A 12,154-nucleotide genomic window follows, 5' to 3' on the forward strand; every position below is an offset into this window, starting at 1 on the left:
ATATAAGAATCAGTTATTGAGTATTTTCCATTGGTTACAGTCTTAAAGAGTACAGGAGTGTGATAGCAGTTGTGGAGGTGGTCACAAAAGGCTCAGAGTAAGATCCAAAGCTTTGAACATGTATGATCTACAGTCAGTGATAAGTAAAGCTGTTCATAAATAAAAACATCATGAGCAATGAACATGCAGCAGATGGAAAACAAGCTAATTTTCCAGTATGTGCAAAAATCAGAAAGCCCATGAACTCAATCAGAGTTTTCCATTTTTTTTTAATGAAAAACTGAGGATATGTTTAAAGAAAAGAGAGAATTGTTTGAATATTTTCTTCAAAATTATTATGAGAGTGATATTTCCCAGATGCACCCAATAGAGGCTACTACTTTCTTTTGCTATATAAGTGCACTATTCTTCCTACTCCCTTTTTTTTATTTAAATAATTTTATTACGTATTTTCCTCAATTACATTTCCAATGCTATCCCAAAAGTCCCCCATATCCCCCCCCCCACTCCCCTACTCACCCATTCCCACTTTTTGGCCCTGGTGTTCCCCTGTACTGGGGCATATAAAGTTTGCATGTCTAATGGACTTCTCTTCCCAGTGATGGCTAGCTAGGCCATCTTTTGATAAATATGCAGCTAGAGTCAAGAGCTCCGGGATACTGTTTAGTTCAGAATGTTGTTCCACCTACAGGGTTGCAGATCTCTTTAGCTCCTTGGATACTTTCTCTAGCTCCTCCATTGGGGGCCCTGTGATCCATCCAATAGCTGACTGTGAGCATCCACTTCTGTGTTTGCTAGGCCCCGGCATAATCTCACAAGAGACAGCTATATCTGGGTCTTTTGAGCAAACTCTTGCTAGTGTATGCAATGGTGTCATCGTTTGGAGGCTGATTATGGGATGGATCCCTGGATATGGCAGTGGAACACAGCGTCTGCTCCTACTCCCTTTTATAAAACCCCAAAACACACAGTATTATGATAAGTGATAAAACTGCAGAAGTTTGATCAATATTATAGGGAGGATAGAATACAATGTACTGGTCTAACACATAAAAATATATAATAAATGATAAGATATAAGAAGGAAGAATGAAGGCAGTCAGGCAGGTAAGAGAGTCGGTTGTGTGATTATAATTTGGCTGGAACACTTAAAACATTTCATTACTATGATTTGAGATAATGCTAACTTTAGCTAGAATGAGCAAATCACATCCAATAGACTCAGTAATTTCACAATATCTATCCCAGTGCAGTCTTAACATTTTAAAATTCTAAATGCCAAAAATCCTATTAAATGTGTTGACTTTTATCTTTACTTAAAATTTTTTGAATAACCTCAGAAGCAGACAAGCAAATGGGGTTAGAGTTCTTCCTACAAGAAAGTGCTTATGGGAAATGTTAAAGTTGGTATAGTAGAGAACTATGTTTATTAGACCTCCATCTCCCTGCAGATTAGCTATGCTTCAAGACACTCATTAATTCACATAAATGATTCTTGAAACGGTGTAACCTTTGAAAAAAATGAGATACATTTCTAGCTTATCTACTTTATATGACCAGTTTTCTTTTACCATATAAAATAACAACAGAAAACTACATTTAATGACAAAAATTCATACGAAAAGTTCAAGCTTAAAGTTCTATTTTATGTATAAAATCATTTATGTATATGGTTCCAAAATAAATTACATTTAAAAAATCCAAAGGATACTTTGTCACTAAATATAGTACATCAATAATATATACAGAGAGATAATTGTACCTTGTTGGGAGATAATATAATTTATACATTATATAGCTTAAACATTTTGGGTATTTCAAATATGAAGGAGATGGTATTTGAGTTGACTTGGTAATGTTAATGTACAGGCAATTGTGCTTATATACATTTTACATTATTTTTGTACAGGTTACTGTTTGGTTGATTATGGAATCATTACCAAGTTAAATTCCATTTTATTTTCAAAATTAATTAGCCATAAGCCCCTGATTATCATTAGTACTTTTCCAGTGAGAAATTGTTTTTAAGTAGCTGATAGTCTATGTAGTTGTGTTGCAACAGATCCTGGAATACTAATTAAGCATCAAGCAGTTAATGTAAAGATGGTGTATACACTTCATTGATTTCTTTTTAGACAATATCATATTTGTTTTCCAATTAAGAACTCATTTGAATTTGATGTGATAGAGAAAACAGGGCTTTTTTTTTTCCAGATTTTGACTATTGGTCATAATCAGCAAAGAAAATATTAATACAGAGATCAGAGTGGTTTGACTGTACATTTTAATTATTGTTTATTTCATAAATGATGGCATTTATTAAGTCACAGATGAGAGTATTGCCATTTTCCAAGGCATGTGTATGACAGCTCTCCCAGATTAGTTGTGTAAGGATTTAATAAGTAGAAAGAATGGGTGACAGGGCCATGGTGTCTTGCTGCTAAATATAAATTGTACTTAAAGTAATATGGCCTTCAGATCAGTAAGACCTTGTGTTAGCCACCAATTACCTCAAATGTGCCTCCATCATAATTGTCAATACAAGAGAAAAACTAGAAAAGAATTAATTCATCATTGGTAGTATAAGCTCCATTTTTTTTTGAGAATGAAGAAACTATTACATTTGCATTAATTACTTTTTGTATAGATGATGTCCAAGAACTAAAACTGCCTAACATAGTAATTTAGAAAAGTTCTGTCGTCTGCACTTTCTGACACAATAGGTCATGAGAGACATTACTCAATCATCATTCAGACTTGATAACATACTTTCTCTCTACATACTCCCAGGTTTCTGTGCCTTCTACTGCAATATCTTTTTTTATGTTCATGACAGAATTATATTGAGAAATATTATTCAAATGTATAGCACCATTTACAATTTCAGACTTTAAGAAAATTGATTTTGATATTTATCAAAAGATGGCCTAGCCGGCCATCACTGGGAAGACAGGTCTATTAGACATGCAAACTTTATATGCCCCAGTACAGGGGAACGCCAGGACCAAAAAGTGGGAGTGGGTGGGTAGGGGAGTGGGGGGGGGAGTGTATTGGGGACTTTTTGGATAGCATTGTAAATGTAAATGAGGAAATACCTAATAAAAAATTAATTCTAAAAAAAAAATTCAATGAAAGAAAAAAAAAAAAAAAGAAAATTGATTTCAGGATTCAAACAAAAAGCAGATGCCCTTTCTCGAAGTTTTACCCCAATATGGTAAAATTTATTGAGCAACTTTGTCTTAAAATATAAACAAAGTTAAATATCATAGCATTGCAGAACTGAAAAAATAAAGAGCCCCGATTAAGAGATATTCCTCAGGCACAATATATTATGATTTGAAAAGATTCCGAAATCCCAAAACAGCCATGCTCAAGATAGCAGAACTTAGAACTATCATTGATATAAAGAAATCCTTTTGAGGCAGCATTCCCAGTACTGAGCTAATTCCCTTCTTATAAAAACCACATTATTAGTATACATTTCATCATAATTGAAATAAAATTTAGCAATAAAAGTAATATATAACTGAGGTATATAACTTGATGTGTATATATATAAATAATTTCAACGTTATCCTGTGATGTATTTTAAAGTAAAATATAGTTGTAAAACATACATTTAATTTTCACATTTTATTATTTCATGTCATTATTATATATTTTATCCATCCCAAACAATTTTAATTCACTCCTATAATTGTACATGTCATAAAATTTCCTTTTTTTTTTTTTTTACAAGCTCTTCTTCTTGTCTTTCTTACAACATCTCCAGGTCATTATATTATTATAGTAATGAAATCCCATAAATATTGCTTAAAAGGGCAACCTGTTTTAACATGTAATTCTTGAAATAGACCCTTTGAGACTGATAGCATAATACTAAGAGGACTATTGCATATGTATCAGAAAATGGCCTAGTTGGCCATCAGAGGAAAGAGAGGCCCATTGGTCATGCAAACTTTATATGCCTAAGTACAGGGGAACGTCAGGGCCAAGAAGTGGGAGTGGGTGGGTAGGGGAGTGGGGAGGGGTAGGGTAAGGGGGACTTTTGGGATAGCACTGGAAATGTAAATGAAGAAAATACCTAATTAAAAAAATACTACATATTTATATCAAAAAAGAGGACTATATTCTCATGGAATTCAGATGAAATTTGAATTCCTGGTCTTCCTTTCATTCTTGAGCTAACCAACATTCTTTACCTCAAGGATGAGCGTAAGCAAGTGAATGATTCTAGTCTCTACTCCTATTTCATATCCCTGATACGACTAGAGTTGTGACATATTTCTTTTGTCATTGTATGCATCATGAGGCCATTTTTTTAGGCCTGTATTCTGTTTTGTACATTTGTGTTTGTGTTTCTGAGATAAACAGAATTACATAAATATGAGTGTGTGTGCATGTGTGTTTACAGTATGTGCCTTGTTAAACTTAAAAATATGTAACTAAGATCTTTATCAAGGATATTCATTTTAGAGGTTTCAGTATATGGCTACTTGGTTCCTGCATTTTATCAAAAGTCATGGTATCAGAAGTATGTAGTAAAGTTTCCTTATCATATGTCAGATGAGAAATGAAGAAAGAATAAACAAAATACATTACCTTCAAAATATGCCTTTATTTATCAAGTTATTGCAAATAGTCCATGCATTCTAAAGTTTTTACAACTTCTCAAATTAGTACTACCAGGTGGAGATCTAGCATTAAACACCTGTGAGCACATGGAATGCATTTTATATTAAAAGAATAATATATATATATATATATATATATATATATACACACACATATATATATACATACATACATATATATGTATATGTGTGTGTCTATAGAGAGAGACACACACACATAAAGCAAGTTCTATTGGGCATTGAATGAAGTTGTACATTTGTGTTCTATTTATGCAAACACTATTTTAAGTTATTTCTGCTTCACATGCATATAAATCATGATGTCTATGCAATTTTCTTCCATTGGATACTATTTTTTTCAGGGCATTTTATTTTTCTTTTACTTATTAAATAAAAGATATATTGCATAGGAGAAAATGGCATTGAATTTCATAAAACAAGGAAGAATTTGTTTGGCTATAACTGTCTATTAATATGGTAATTCCTTTATTTTAAAACCCAAACTGTGTACATTATATGATCTACTAAAACAGGGGATAGATTTCTCTTTTTCTGTACTAGCTGCAAGTAGCTTTTAAGTGAACTCAACCAGCTGAATTGAGACTTTAACGCAGTAAAGCCTCTTGAATGATACAACCTCATAGTGTTCTCTCCTGAGTATTTCTTGCAATTACTCTGAATTATGTAAACTAATGCTATTTTCTATCTATAGACTTATATCAATGAAGCTTATATATGTGTATGACACAGAGGCCTAATTTAAAAATACCCATTCCATTTTTCCCTGTCTCTCAGTTTTTTTCTATACTAGTCAGACAAAGTCCATAGATGGGTCAGTTCAAAACCAAATACGAGTCATGAACCTGGGACTGAGCTTACTGTTACCCTTCTTAGTACAATGAGGGCTTTTCTCATTCGACTCACCCTGACTGCTGTTATGATGCTTACCAGGAGTTCATCACAATGGACTAAGAATTAAGTGCCCAGTAATACGGAGACATAGATATGCATCTTGCATACTACACTGACTGCAGATGAAAGAAGCTATGCCCATTTCCTTTCTCTCAGACATCTCCTAGGCTTCCCTAAATTGGTTTTGTTCCTTATTTTAGAAAAAGTGAAAATGAATCATGATATTGCAAATTCTTATAAAAATTGACAAAATGCAATTCTTGGTGTTAGTGGTTGAGCCATCGTAGAGGCAGAAACGTGAAGCTCTTTATACTCTTTATCATGGAAAAGGAAAGCTTGCTAGTATTATATTCAACACCCTTTGAAGTGTTATGTGACATAACAATCATTATAAATGACTACTTATTGAAAACTAGTATTGAGAATTTGAAGTCTTTTTTTTTAATTATATGGCCACCATTTTCATCTCTCTATTATACTTAATATTTAGCTCCCGAAAAAAAAAAAAAAAAAAACTGTGGAAAGAACAGTTTCATCAAAATTTGAAGAGTATCAAGATTGTAGTAAGTAATAGCTCAGGAGTATTGGAAGGGAAGTAGTGACAACATAGAGTTTGGGAGTGCCCCAGCCATTTGAGCAGATTAAGACCTATTAAATATAAGGCTATATGTGTGTCTTTCATTGGGGAATCCAGGACATTGGGTCAGGCAGCAAGGAACTCCACAGATGAGGAGTTTAGAGTGGATTAAATGCCTACGGCAACAAAAATTGGATAACAAAAAATGCTAAAACTAGATAAGGGTGATGATTAAATTGAAAATCAAGTCTGAACTCAAGGATATTAGAAGAATGATAAAAACAATGAGAAAACGATGATTTTGTATCAAGACATCAATATGTAATAATATTTGTTGTCTCTGAACATATGAGCATTGCAACCCTGTACACCACCAGTATTTCACATTTGGAAAGAGTTGAAAATTAGTATCCATTAAGTAGCATTACAGGTGATTATTTAATTTCTATTTCTGGAGATTTTATAACTTAAAGTTTTTTGTTTTATGTAAAACAGTTATTGCAGGATACAGAAAACAAGCATATATAGCCTTTTCCAGATAAAAATATCATTTCTTACTTAATGATTTTGCATTGCTGACAAAGTGTTTCACTAATAAGTTTCATATTTATTAGTATTTACTTGGTCAAATAAAATGTAGTTTCTGCAAGATAGTTTCATTTGGCATAGTTTCCATAAGGGCTTGTAATCTAACATCCTCTGAGATCCCTAATTAACTCTTCCTTATGATGAGTACATGCAGATAATGAATGGAATGCATTACTACTCACTAAAACTCAAAGAACTTAAATTAAATACACATTTGATAAAATGTTAAGAATTTTTTGAAGCTGTTTTATATAAGAACCTAAAAAAAAAAAAAGACTCTAACAACCAGTGTTTTTAAAGTGTCTTAATGACATTGTAGTAGCTTGAATATTCCTTGGTCAAGAAAGGGGTACTAATAGAATTTGCCTTGTTGGATTAGGTGTGGGCTTGTTGGAGGAAGTATGTCACTGTAGGGGTGAGCTTTGAGACCCTGGAAGAGAAGACAGTTTGTTCTTGACCTCTCTTCAGTGAAGATGTAGAACTCTCTCAGCTCATCATGCACCATGTCTACCTGCCATGATTTCTGCCATGATGAAAATGTACTGAACCTGGAAAAGTGTAAGCCAGTCCCAATTCAATGTCCTTTGTAAGAGTTGCCTTGATTTTGTGGCCTTTTCACAGCTATGGAAATCCTAAGAGAGTCATTAACAACCTGGGTTTTGTTTGTTTGTTTGTTTGTTTGTTAGTTTTTCTCCAAGTATCTTTGATATCCCAAATTGTCTTGTTCAGGTAAGCAAGCAATCTATTATATTAAAAGTTACCTAATGTCACATTTATTTTCTGACTTCTCTGATGTTTTTTTTTCCCCATGGTAGATGTATTAGTCAGGGTTCTCTAGAGTCACAGAACTTATGGATAGTCTTTATATAGTAAGGGAATTTGTTATGATAACTTACAGTCTGTAGTTCATCTTCCCAACAATGGTCAGCTGTGAATGAAAAGTCCAAGGATCTAGTAGTTCCTCAGTTCCACAAGGATAGTAGATTTGAAGTTGTTCTGGTAAGTTACTTTGTTACTTGTTCTGGCAAGTAAATGCAAGCAGGTAAACAAGAACAAATCTTTCTTCTTCCAATGTCTTTATGTAGGTCTCCATCAGAAGGTGTGGCCCAGATTAAAGGTATGTACCACCATGCTTTGATCTGAGACTTGTTTTCCCCAGGATGACCTTCAACTCAGAGATCTCCTTGCCTTAGTTTACTGGTATCCATAGCCACTATGCCTCAAGATCTCCATGCCAAAATTCAGGTCAGAAACTTGTATCCAAAAGTCTCAAGATCTGGATCACAGGTGACCCTTCCAGTCCTGGACTGCAGTTCATTCTAGATATTGTCAAGTGGACAATCAGGAATAGCCATTACAATAGAAATCTTAGAACAAAATTATAACATGTTATATCTGAGAACTAACAAACAAGGTTAAAACCTTTACTCTGTACATAACTACCTTTATAAGAACAGTTTTGAAAGCAAATAAAACATGGTCATGAGAAACAAGCAAACAAACAAAAAACTTGACATCATCTGCCAAATATAGGAAATCAAAATTTCTCCAGTCCTCACTGGTTTGGATTCCAAAGAATAAAAATGCAGGCCATAATAGGACTCTGTATTATGATTTGTATTTAAAAATTTTGTTGTGCAATAAAATAATGTCAAAGAGTGAATGACTTATAAACAGAGAAATGGCTTCCTCCCACTTCTCATAAGGGATTCAATCCTACCAGATAAAGGCCTCATGTTTCTGTCTTTATTTGTCATAGTTATCTCCTCAAAGCCCCTGTGTATGCATAAATTCACATTATTTAAAGTATGATTTAGAGGAAGTGTACTATGTTCACAATTTTTTGGATTTAGTAACTAATTGATGTTAGGTAATCAAGATTGCTAGCTATTTTATTTCCTGTTTTTCAACAATGTGCAAACTATAATATGATCTACAAGTCATATCTGCTTCATGACTCAGGGAGGTAAAACACACAGCATGTGTCTTACAACACATTCTTTCACAAACTTGGATGAATGCTTAGAGAAAACATTCTAGTGTATTCTCTCTAGTTTTCATGATTTTATATCAAATCTCAATCTTTCTTTTTTAATTTTATTTTATGTATAATTCATTTTTTACACTCCATATTCCATTCCTCATGCCCCCCATCCACCCTCTGTCTGCTCCACATTGCACATCTCCTCCCCACCCCACCCCATCTCCACATGGATGCTCCCACCCCCACCCCACCTGACCTCTAAACTCCCTGGGGCCTCCAGTCTCTTAAAAACAAATAATACAAAAATAAATTTTAAAAAATCAAACATTGGTTTATTCTCAGAGATAATATTCTAGTGTGTTCTTTCTAGGTTTCATGATTTTTATGTCAAATCTCAATATTTTGAAGAAGAAAAGAATAATAAAAAAGAAAAAGAAAAATTATAGAAGAATAAAATCACAGAACCAGAATTTTGGATGCCCTGACACAGGATACCATAAAGCATATTATGTTCAGGAATAATATATTTATGGATAACTATTTTCTAGAGATTTTCCATGCACTTAATTTTGCATTATTGAAAGCTTTTCTGACTTCATAACTATTATTTTGTGTCTCTTTTAGAGGCACTAAACCAAACATTCACATTCCTTTCCGAACTCCTAGACAGTTTTCATTGTTCATTATGAAGAATAATTAGAAAAAAGTTTTCTATTTTAAAGTGTTCTTATGCAAATGTTGCCTACACATGTAGGTTTATTAATAAACAATATGTGTTTCATTTTCAGTTGCATTAATATTTTACACCTAAAATTGCAGTCATAGCAAGTTTACTAAAAACACTTTCTGGTTGGATTTTAAATGAAAGAACAAAGGAAAACATTTAACATATTGGCTGTAGAATTTCCAAAATGAATTATATTTTTAGACTAGACATAAAAATATGGAAAATAACTTCTCTAACTGGAGCTACATCTCATAATAATTGGGCATGTTACTTCAAAACTGAATAAATAATGAGTTTTGTTTATTCATAAAAGGAAACAAGTTTTATGTAATGTTCATAATGTTAAATCACATATTTAAGCAAGTTCTCAACTAACATTTTAAATGGAATTAATAATATCTTACCAATAATAAAAAGAATACACTTGAGTTTTGAAAATTATGCCTACTATGAATATTCAAAATAAGCAGTATTAGCGGTTATCAGTTTAGAAATAAATTACTTTAATAATTTGATATGGATCCTCCTCTCCTCTTCTGCTTTCTGGGTACTGCCATTATACCAGCTCACAGAAGACAGGGAAAAGTCTATAATGGGTGGTGTCTGCAGAATCCACTGCTTAACTAGGCCAGGAGGGTGAAGCAGAGTCCAGACAAGCAGGATCCTGGTCTGTTTGGGAGCAAATGTTGTGGAGGGTAGTAGGGGACTTCTTTCTCTCTGAGGAACTTAGTGATCCTGCCCCTTTAGAGGAAGACCTTCTTTTAGGATCTTTAATGAAGCATCTCTCTCATACAATCTTAGCTTGTTTATACTTCTTTATATAGAGTGGGCTTGAATGCATACCCTTTATTCAGGGATGAACTAAGAGTTATATCCTTTTGAAAGTGAGTGTATCCACGGTGCAAAAAGGTCATCGGCTAAATGCTAAGGTAGCGAAATGCCTAATTTGCATAGAGAGGCATCGCAGGTGCTGTGCTACATGGCTGACTACATATGACCACCTGGTTAGGGTTCTCTGAGTTATGGGCTTTGAGGCAAGCAGTGAAATAGGAGGGATTTAGCCCAACTCCTGAGAGTTTTGGGATGAGATTCTAATCTGTTTTTGGAATTTCTGGGGTTTAATCATGCTCTAATATGCCAGTTCTATGCCAGTTTCTCTTGTGGCCCAATCCATGCCCCATAAGTTGACATTATTCCAAAGCTCAACAAGTTCTTAATTGATAACATGAAAATTGATTGAGAAACTATTTACATAATGCATAGGAAAGGAAAATGACCACATTTCTAGATATAGATTGGAACCTTTTTTTTTTTTAATTTTGTTTTACGGGAGCTTTATATCTTATCCTGTCTAGTAGTCATCAAACTCTCCTTACCTTTTGTTATAAGGAATAAAATACAAGGTAGATGAAATCCAATGGAGAACAATGAAAAATGTGTGAATTCATAAGTGAGTAAAATAATTCTTAAAATTCTAAGTGCTAGGTTTTTGCTTTAGCCAGATGTCAATCTAGACACTCAAAGTTAACAATAGTATTTCTCTTCTATTTTCTTGTTTTTTTTTTCAATGTAATCTTCAGTTTTATTATAGTCAATGTGGGAGAATTGGTGGAAGTCTACTGAAGAGTGAAGTAGAAAGCTTTTCACTAGCCTAGCACTAGAATATGTCATTTAAGAGTAAAAGAGGCCAAACCAACAGATGACTGAAACATATTGCCCGCCGCTTTTGTGTGTCCCCCTGGTAAGAACACGCTCAGGGCAACCGGAATCTTCTGCAGTACAAACTTTATTGCTTACCCCATCAGGAGCCAGTGGAGAAAGGAGACAGAGAGAGAGCGAGAGATGGTGGAGCCCCCTCCCTTTTATGGAGGACTGTCCTCCGCCTCGGACGTGTCACTCCCTGATTGGCTGCAGCCCATCAGCCAGAGTTGTCATCACGGGAAAGGCAGAGCACATGGGGTGGGAAACTACCCCAGCGCATGTGCAGATGGTTTGTTTACTACTTAGAACACAGGTGTCAGTGCCATCTTATAATGGCGAATGTGAGGACGGCTCCTTACATCTCCCCCTTTTCTTTTATTTAAGAGCAATACGCCACCCATAATAATGAGAGTGGAGATAGAGGTCAAATCCCCAGTGTGTAAAATAGGGGCTTTACACAAAACCTCCTCCCAGGCTCATCACCCGAAGGGGTCTTGATCTGCTCCCGTGTCGTTTTTCCTGGGGGAAGGACACTTGGACACTCAACCTTCTTGAAAGATGACATGTCTCCCTAGAATAGGCTCATAAATGCCACAGAGCCCTTCTACTGCAGTGCTTAGCCATGCAACTCTCTCGGGCTGCTGAAGCACACTCACTCTATCCCGTGCAATGAGACTAGCCTCGTGGGGTGCAAGAGCTGAGTGGCCAGCGACCTATTGCTTAAGCATAGATAACCATATATCAGGGGAAGCACCATGTTCTAGTGCTGCAAGCGCCTGGGAAATAACCACCATGTCTCTCCTAATTTGGGCCTTAAGCTTACAAACCAATCAAAGAAGCAACACTAATCCACAGCAAAGAACAGCTCCAAATAATTCCACCCCCACCCATTCTTTAAAGAAGGAAAATGTTGAAAAGATAGTCCTTAGGTCAGGGACAGGTCCAAGTGCATGGGGCAAGTCTTAATTTTCAAAGGGTCTGTTCAAATTTAGCCGTCCAATTCTGTATCTCCCAACGCTGCTCTCCCTTTG

Source organism: Mus caroli, unplaced genomic scaffold, assembly GCF_978045245.1.
Source record: "Mus caroli unplaced genomic scaffold, Mus_caroli_1 scaffold_4, whole genome shotgun sequence".
In the NCBI taxonomy this organism is placed as follows: Eukaryota; Metazoa; Chordata; class Mammalia; order Rodentia; family Muridae; genus Mus; species Mus caroli.